A 6,960-nucleotide genomic window follows, 5' to 3' on the forward strand; every position below is an offset into this window, starting at 1 on the left:
GGGGCCGGTATAGAGTAACTATACAAAATGAAGGAGGGGGGGCAACAGTAGTAGAATTAGTCCTTTTTAAAGTAGTTGGTGGTTTCATACAAATTATCTCAAATGATTTAAAGGTATTGACAGATTTTAGGCTGAGGTTGAAGCTAGCTTTATATAACATAGCAACACCACCACCTTTCTTTGAAACACGAGGGATGTGTGAATACGCAAAATCAGGAGGCGAAGCTTCATTCAGGGGGAAATATTCATCAGGTTTTAGCCAGGTTTCGGTGAGACCAATCAGGTCCAGGCTGCAGTCAGACATCAGATCATTAATCAAAACGGCCTTTGTGGATAGAGATCTGATGTTTAGGAGCCCAACATTCCAGTATGGCAGTATTTAGCAGACGCTTTTGTCCAAAGCGACTTCCAAGAGAGAGCTTCACAAAGTGCATAGGTCACTGATAATAACAACAAGATAGCCCCACAGCATTGCGGGTAGTCAAAAACAAGAAGTACATATTGTGAACAACCAAAAAATAGTGCTAAAGGGAAGAAACCATAAGAGCATGTAGTTAAACAAGTTAAAATTACACAACATTAATCTCTAAGTGCAGGTGTACCTGTAGGAAAGCAATACAAATAGGATCAACTAAAAAAGAAGAATACAACAGTTTAAATCAGCTACCACTAACCAACAAGAGCAACAGTCTAAGCAAGAGTCATTGTGAACCTTGAGGAAACTAGCGTTGGATTCAGCAAACCATTCCTAAGTACCATTGTACTCCCGGAACAAGTGCGTCTTGAGCCTTCTCTTGAAGGTGGAGAGACAGTCCGTGTCTCTGATGGAGGTGGGGAGTTGATTCCACCACTGGGGTGCCAGGCAGGAGAAGAGCTTGTGCTGGGACCGGGCGGTCTTGAGAGGTGGGACCACCAGGCGGTTGTCTGAAGAAGACCGTAGGTGGCGGGTGGGGGTGTAAGGCTGCAGGAGAGACTTGATGTAGTCGGGCGCAGTTCCGTTCACTGCTCGGAAGGTCAGTACCAGGGTCTTGAATCTGATGCAGGCCGTTATGGGTAGCCAGTGGAGGGAGATGAGGAGCGGGGTAACGTGGGAGCGTCTGGGTAGATTGTAGACCAGACGGGCCGCTGCGTTCTGAATCCTCTGAAGAGGGCGGGTTGCGCATGATGGGAGACCGGCGAGCAGCGAGTTGCAGTAGTCCAACTTGGAGAGGACAAGTGCTTGGACAAGCAGCTGGGTGGAGTGCTCAGACAGGTATCTCCTGATCTTCCGGATGTTGTAGAGGGTGAATCTACACGACCGGGAGACCGCAGCAATGTGGGCCGTGAGGGAGAGCTCGTCGTCCATGGTCACCCCAAGGTTCCTGGCAGAGGATGAGGGGGTCACCGTCGCAGATCCCAGGGTGATTGAGAAGTCATGGGAGATGGAGGGTTTGGCCGGGATGATGAGAAGTTCTGTTTTGGCAAGGTTCAGCTGGAGATTGTGCTCAGTCATCCAGGCGGAGATGTCTGCGAGGCAGGCCTCAATCCTGGCTGAGATCCCCGGATCGGTCGGAGGGAATTACATTGTGGTCTGTTCTGTGGTCCATTACATTATTTCTGATTTGGAATCTAAATCCCACTTATGGAAGCAGCCCATCAGCACTGCAGGAGCATCCCGTTGAAAACAACGACAGTTAATGGAGGTAACTCCAATTCTGAGTGGAGCGGAGCCCCATAAGAGAGCTTCGCTCCTTATGGTTTACCCGCTGCCTAGTGCATCTAATGAGTGAAGATCAAAATGAATACACACCTGTCCCTCACACAGGTGCCCTATATGAGGTGGGTGGGGGGACAGCCGTCACTCATCTTCCCAAAAGTATTAAATACAGCCGGGTTGAATAAGTCGAGCTGGGCCTGCAGCCCTATGGGGCTCCGCTCCACTCATAGAACTGGAGTTACCTCCATTAACTATCGTTCTATTTCGTGGTGCACCACGAGCGAGGCCAGATATACCCCCAGTGAGACTAGATCTAAAAGACACAATCTCACATGGCACCGAGGACAGACCTGCTGATGTAAATAATACATAGGGTCTGTCCTCCCGGTCAGGCCGCTACTGTGACACAGAGAGCTGTCCAGGGTGAAAACAGGAGAGTTCACTTAAAACTCATGTTGTTCCTCTCGCCTGCACAACAGCTAAGCTGAAGGGGCAACAGAACACATACGGTATAAACATCTCAACTGAGCATATCTGACTGTCCCACACTTGGCGATATAATCAACAAACAACTCGCATTTAGGGCCCACAAGAAGCCGGTGAGTTTTCATCTCGCTACACCTGATCCACCAGCCATGCTGAGGACAGAATGCGCAAAAGATGAGGAGGAAACGTCCAACAGATAATATTGCACAAAAGGTGAAGGCGACGACCAAGACGCTGCTTCACAAATCTCCTCCACTCCTACACCCCTGAGGATGGCGGCTGAGGCGGCTATAACTTTCTTAAATTAAAGGAAGACAACACCGAAGTCCTACTATGTGGCCCCAAATCCAAAAGAGAGATGCTTACTAAGAACCTAGGAGGTTTAACCCCCTGGCTTAAACCAGAGGTGACAAGTCTCGGTGTAGGCTAATCCTGGACTCAGATTTGAAGTTCAACTCTCACATTAATAAAGTGACCAAGACTGCTTTCTTTCACCTGAGGAATATAGCAAAGGTATGACCATTCATAAACCAAAATGATGCAGAGAAGTTATTTCATGCTTTTATATCCAGCCGGCTGGACTACTGTAACGCACTTTTCGCTGGTCTTCCCAAGAAAACCACTAAAAGACTACAGCTCATTAAAAATTCTGCAGCTAGATTATTAACCAAAACTAAAAGGAGAGAACACATACACATACACTGGCTGACATACACTGGCTCCCTGTTACCTTCAGAATTGACTTTAAGGTCCTATTCCTCACATACACAGCTCTTCACGGACAAGGACCTAGCTACATTGCTAACTCTCTGATAAACTACACTCCAGCTAGAACACTGCAATCATCAAATGCAGGCCTATTAGAGGTCACCGGAAGCAGTCATAAGAAGATTGGTGACGCCCCAAAACTATGGAACAAATTAGGGAGGCAAATACGCTAGACATTTTTAAAAGACAGCTTAAAACCTACCTTTTTACCAGAGCATTTAACATTTTTTTTTCATCTCAGAAGGGTTTTACAACTTTTAGTAGTTATATTATTATTTTTATAGATTTGCTTTGTATTCCCGCAAAGATTGTGTTCGACTTGCACTATTGCTTATATGTTACATTTGATCTATTTTGTTGAGTCATTGTATTTTGTTATTTTGTAGTTTTTATCATTGTTATTATAATTTTACTTATTTATTTTTTAAATTGGGATACCACAAAGACTGTGCGAGAGTGCATGTTTTTTGTTATGTTTCACTTGTATTATTGTTTTTGTTGATTTTATGTTAAGCACCTTAAGCTGCAATTCCTGTATGAAATGTGCTATATAAATATATAAAAAAGTCTTACTTACTTACTCCTCGGGTGGAATGAGCCCGAATACCAGGTGGCACGGGGCATCTTATAGACTTGTACGTGAGCCCAATAGCCTCGCAGAGCCAGTGAGAAAGTCTCTGTTTTGTGAGTGGTAAGACAGCCCTGGATCCGCCGTAGTAGATCAGTGACTGGGGAGAAGATCTGATGTTTGCTTTGCACTCCAGATTGCGCGAGAGAGAGCGCACCGGGCACAGCCTGTGTAAGCATCTCAAAAAGCTCTCAGTTCGCAGCTCTCTGCCTTGAACGCTCGGCTATTCACCTTGGGGATAAAAGCCGGATTAGGGCGCAACACTGCTCTTGTTTGATCACCTGAGATGATCAAAAAAGCGCACAAGTCACTCGCTTAGCCGTAGTCAAAGACTCGTTTTGAGAGAAAGCAGACGTAATGACACATTGTCTATGGGCTCGAAAGGTGGCCAACACAGAGCGTCTAACACCAGAGATACATCCCATGTAGGTGCTGACGCTCTCGGAGGTGGCCTTAGCCTACACACCGCAGCCAGAAAACGCTTGACCAGCAGGTGGCTGAACAGTGTCGTTTTGGCGAACCCCTTGTGACACGCCGAAATGGCAGCTGCGTAAACACGCACAGTGCTCGCGGCTAAGCCCTCGTCAAACAAAAATTGTAAGAAACACAAGAACATTTCGACCGGACATGATACCGGGTCAAGGTTATGTTTTCCACACCATTGTGCAAAGGCTCGCTAGCGCAACGCGTACCCTCAAGCAGTAGATTGTGTGCGCGCACTCTGAGTGGTCTGAATGACAGCATCAGACAAATATCTGCGCTCTAAGAGCTCCCTCTCCGTAGCCAAGCCATAAGTGGGGCTCCGATCACTGGAGGGCTCTTCACCAGGCCTCCGGCCTGAGAGAGCGCATCCATCTGGTGAGGTATGGGCCAAGGCCCGCCCACCAGCATCCCCATCATCTCCGGGAACCACGGGGCTCCGGGGCAATGGGGGGCTATCAGAATAGCCGACAGCCCCTCCGACATCACCCGAGCCAGCAAGGGGTGGATGGAGGTCAGAGGTGGAAATGCGTACAGTAGACCTCTTGGCCAAAAACGGTGCGCAAACACATCGACTCCAAGCGGAGGTCTGTCCTGTGCGCGCAGCGAGAACCATAGATGACACTGTGTGTTTGCTCCTGACGCAAACAGATCCACCTGTGCTCGGCCAAAGCGCGCCCAGATCAGAGACACGATGGACGGATTCAGCCTCCACTCAACCTCTCTCGGGCCGCCCTTTGACATCAGGTCCGCTCCCTCGTTGAGCAGACCTGGAATGTGCTGACCTCTCCGGGAGCGTAAGTGCGTGAAAGCCCAGGTCCACACTTCCTCTGCTAAGTGATGAAGTGGTGGAGAGCGCACCCCTCCCTCTCTGTTGATGCAAGCCACCGTTGCTCTGTTGTCGGATCTTACAAGAACGTCCTGATTCTTCAACACAGGCGTGAAATGGCACAGAGTCAGTCGAACTGCCTCGAGCTCCAGGAGGTTGATGTGACGCGACTCTGACGGTTCCCATCTTCCCCCTATCGGGCCCGCCTGACATACTCCCCCCCACCCGGTCAAGGACGTGTCCGTAAAGACCGGGTAGAGAGATGTCACTCTGCCCATGTTGACTCCGCGCGTCATGACATGCGGGTCTCTCCAATGGTTCGGAACGGCTTTGACTGATCTCGGTATTACTAGCAGTCTGCAGCGGTGTCGCACCGGATCCAACCGCAGCTGAGCGAACCATCCCTGCTGCTTGCGCATGTATAACAGGACTAATGGCATTACTACATGCGCCGCCGCCATCAACCCCAATAGGGACATCACCGAGAGCGCGGTGACTGTGCGTCAGACCCGAAACGCAAGGAGAGCTATTGAAATAGCCTCTCTCCGTGGTGCCGACAGTCTGACTCATCCCAAACAGTGTCCAAATGGATACCTAGGTAGGTAAACTGTTGAGCCGGCCATGGAGCGCTCTTCTCCCAGTTGACAGCGAACCCCAACTGGCTGAGCTGAGTCAGCAGTGAGGTCGCGTCCTGGATAGCTCTGTCCGGAGACTGAGCTAGAACTAGCAGGTTCAGGCAGGAGAAATGTACTTGATACATTATTCACACGGTACAACACCTCATTGTAACATTTGATTTGGCATTTTGGTTCTGCTTGCATCGGCTCCCTGCCGCATCCAACGGAGACACCGTCTCGACCTCCGAGCAGAGAGCAGCGACGCATTCCCCCTACAACAGGAAACACAGAACCTAGGGTGGAGGCCGGGGAGGCGGAGGCAGCAGATTAACAGGAAGCAACCTGTGTCGCACTACAAAGCAGAGTGCAGCGATATCCCGATTAAATAGCCCGCCCTGCTAAGAGGGTGTGCCCCTACTGCGTGATGATGCGCTGCCAGTGACGCGCTGCTAATGAGGCGCGATGTCTCGCGTCCCCCTGGATGAACCACCTCCGTTTGTTTGTCGAGGTACAATAGAATCCGTATTGGGCGTGTATTCGTACTTCATCCCATCGAAGGCAAAACGCTGAAATATCCTGTGCTTCAGTTTGATAGGCACATGGAAATACGCGTCCATCAGATCTATGCTGATCCCAAAGTCGTTCCGCTGTACACAAGTCAGCAAACGCTTTAATGTCAGCATGCGAAAGGGCCGTCTGGCCACACTCTCGTTGAGCACCCGCCAACGGACGGCAAGCTTGTTTCCTCCTGCTTTGCGAGGCACCTGCGGGAACAGAGAAGGGAGCAGCGTTAGCCTTCTTCTGCAGGGGCGTATGCCCTAGCAGGTGCTTCCTCTCGTCCCTTCCAGAAGGTTGCGCCTCATTTGCCGCCTCAAGGTGGTCCTCAAACTCCAAACTCTCCTCGTCGGAGAGCAGGGCCGAGACCACGTCTTCAAGGGGCTCCTCCACCTGGAAGAAATCAAACCGCAGCCGAGGCAGGTGCATGATTCACAGCCAGGGGAGTCCACCAACCCGTCCCTGGCATGCTGGGGTCCCTAGCACACAAAACAAAATTTGTGGCAGTCCCCCTCAGCTTCCAGGTAACGACACCTGCACTTGGCTCTTTAAAGGGCCTTGCGCAGGAGTGGCGAAATGGAAAAGCTTATAGTTCTTTTCTTCTAGATATTCTTCAATCTTCAAGCCACTGAATTCAAGCAACCCGTGCTGATTTTTTGGGGAAGATGAGGGACGGCTGTCACCCCTTTATATAGGGCACCTGTGTGAGGTACAGGTGTGTATACATTTTGATCTTCAGTCATTGGCTGCACTAGGCAGCGGGTAAACCATTAGGAGCAGAGCTCCCCTATGGGGCAGAGCTCCACGAAATAGAACCACTGTGCTCTCTGTCTCCAGTCGTCTATGTAGGTTTCTTCTACGGCCACAAGGAGGCAGCATTTGCTAACTACCGACTGGGAAG

The sequence above is a fragment of the Hypomesus transpacificus genome, chromosome 6 (assembly GCF_021917145.1).
Source record: "Hypomesus transpacificus isolate Combined female chromosome 6, fHypTra1, whole genome shotgun sequence".
Taxonomy (NCBI): domain Eukaryota; kingdom Metazoa; phylum Chordata; class Actinopteri; order Osmeriformes; family Osmeridae; genus Hypomesus; species Hypomesus transpacificus.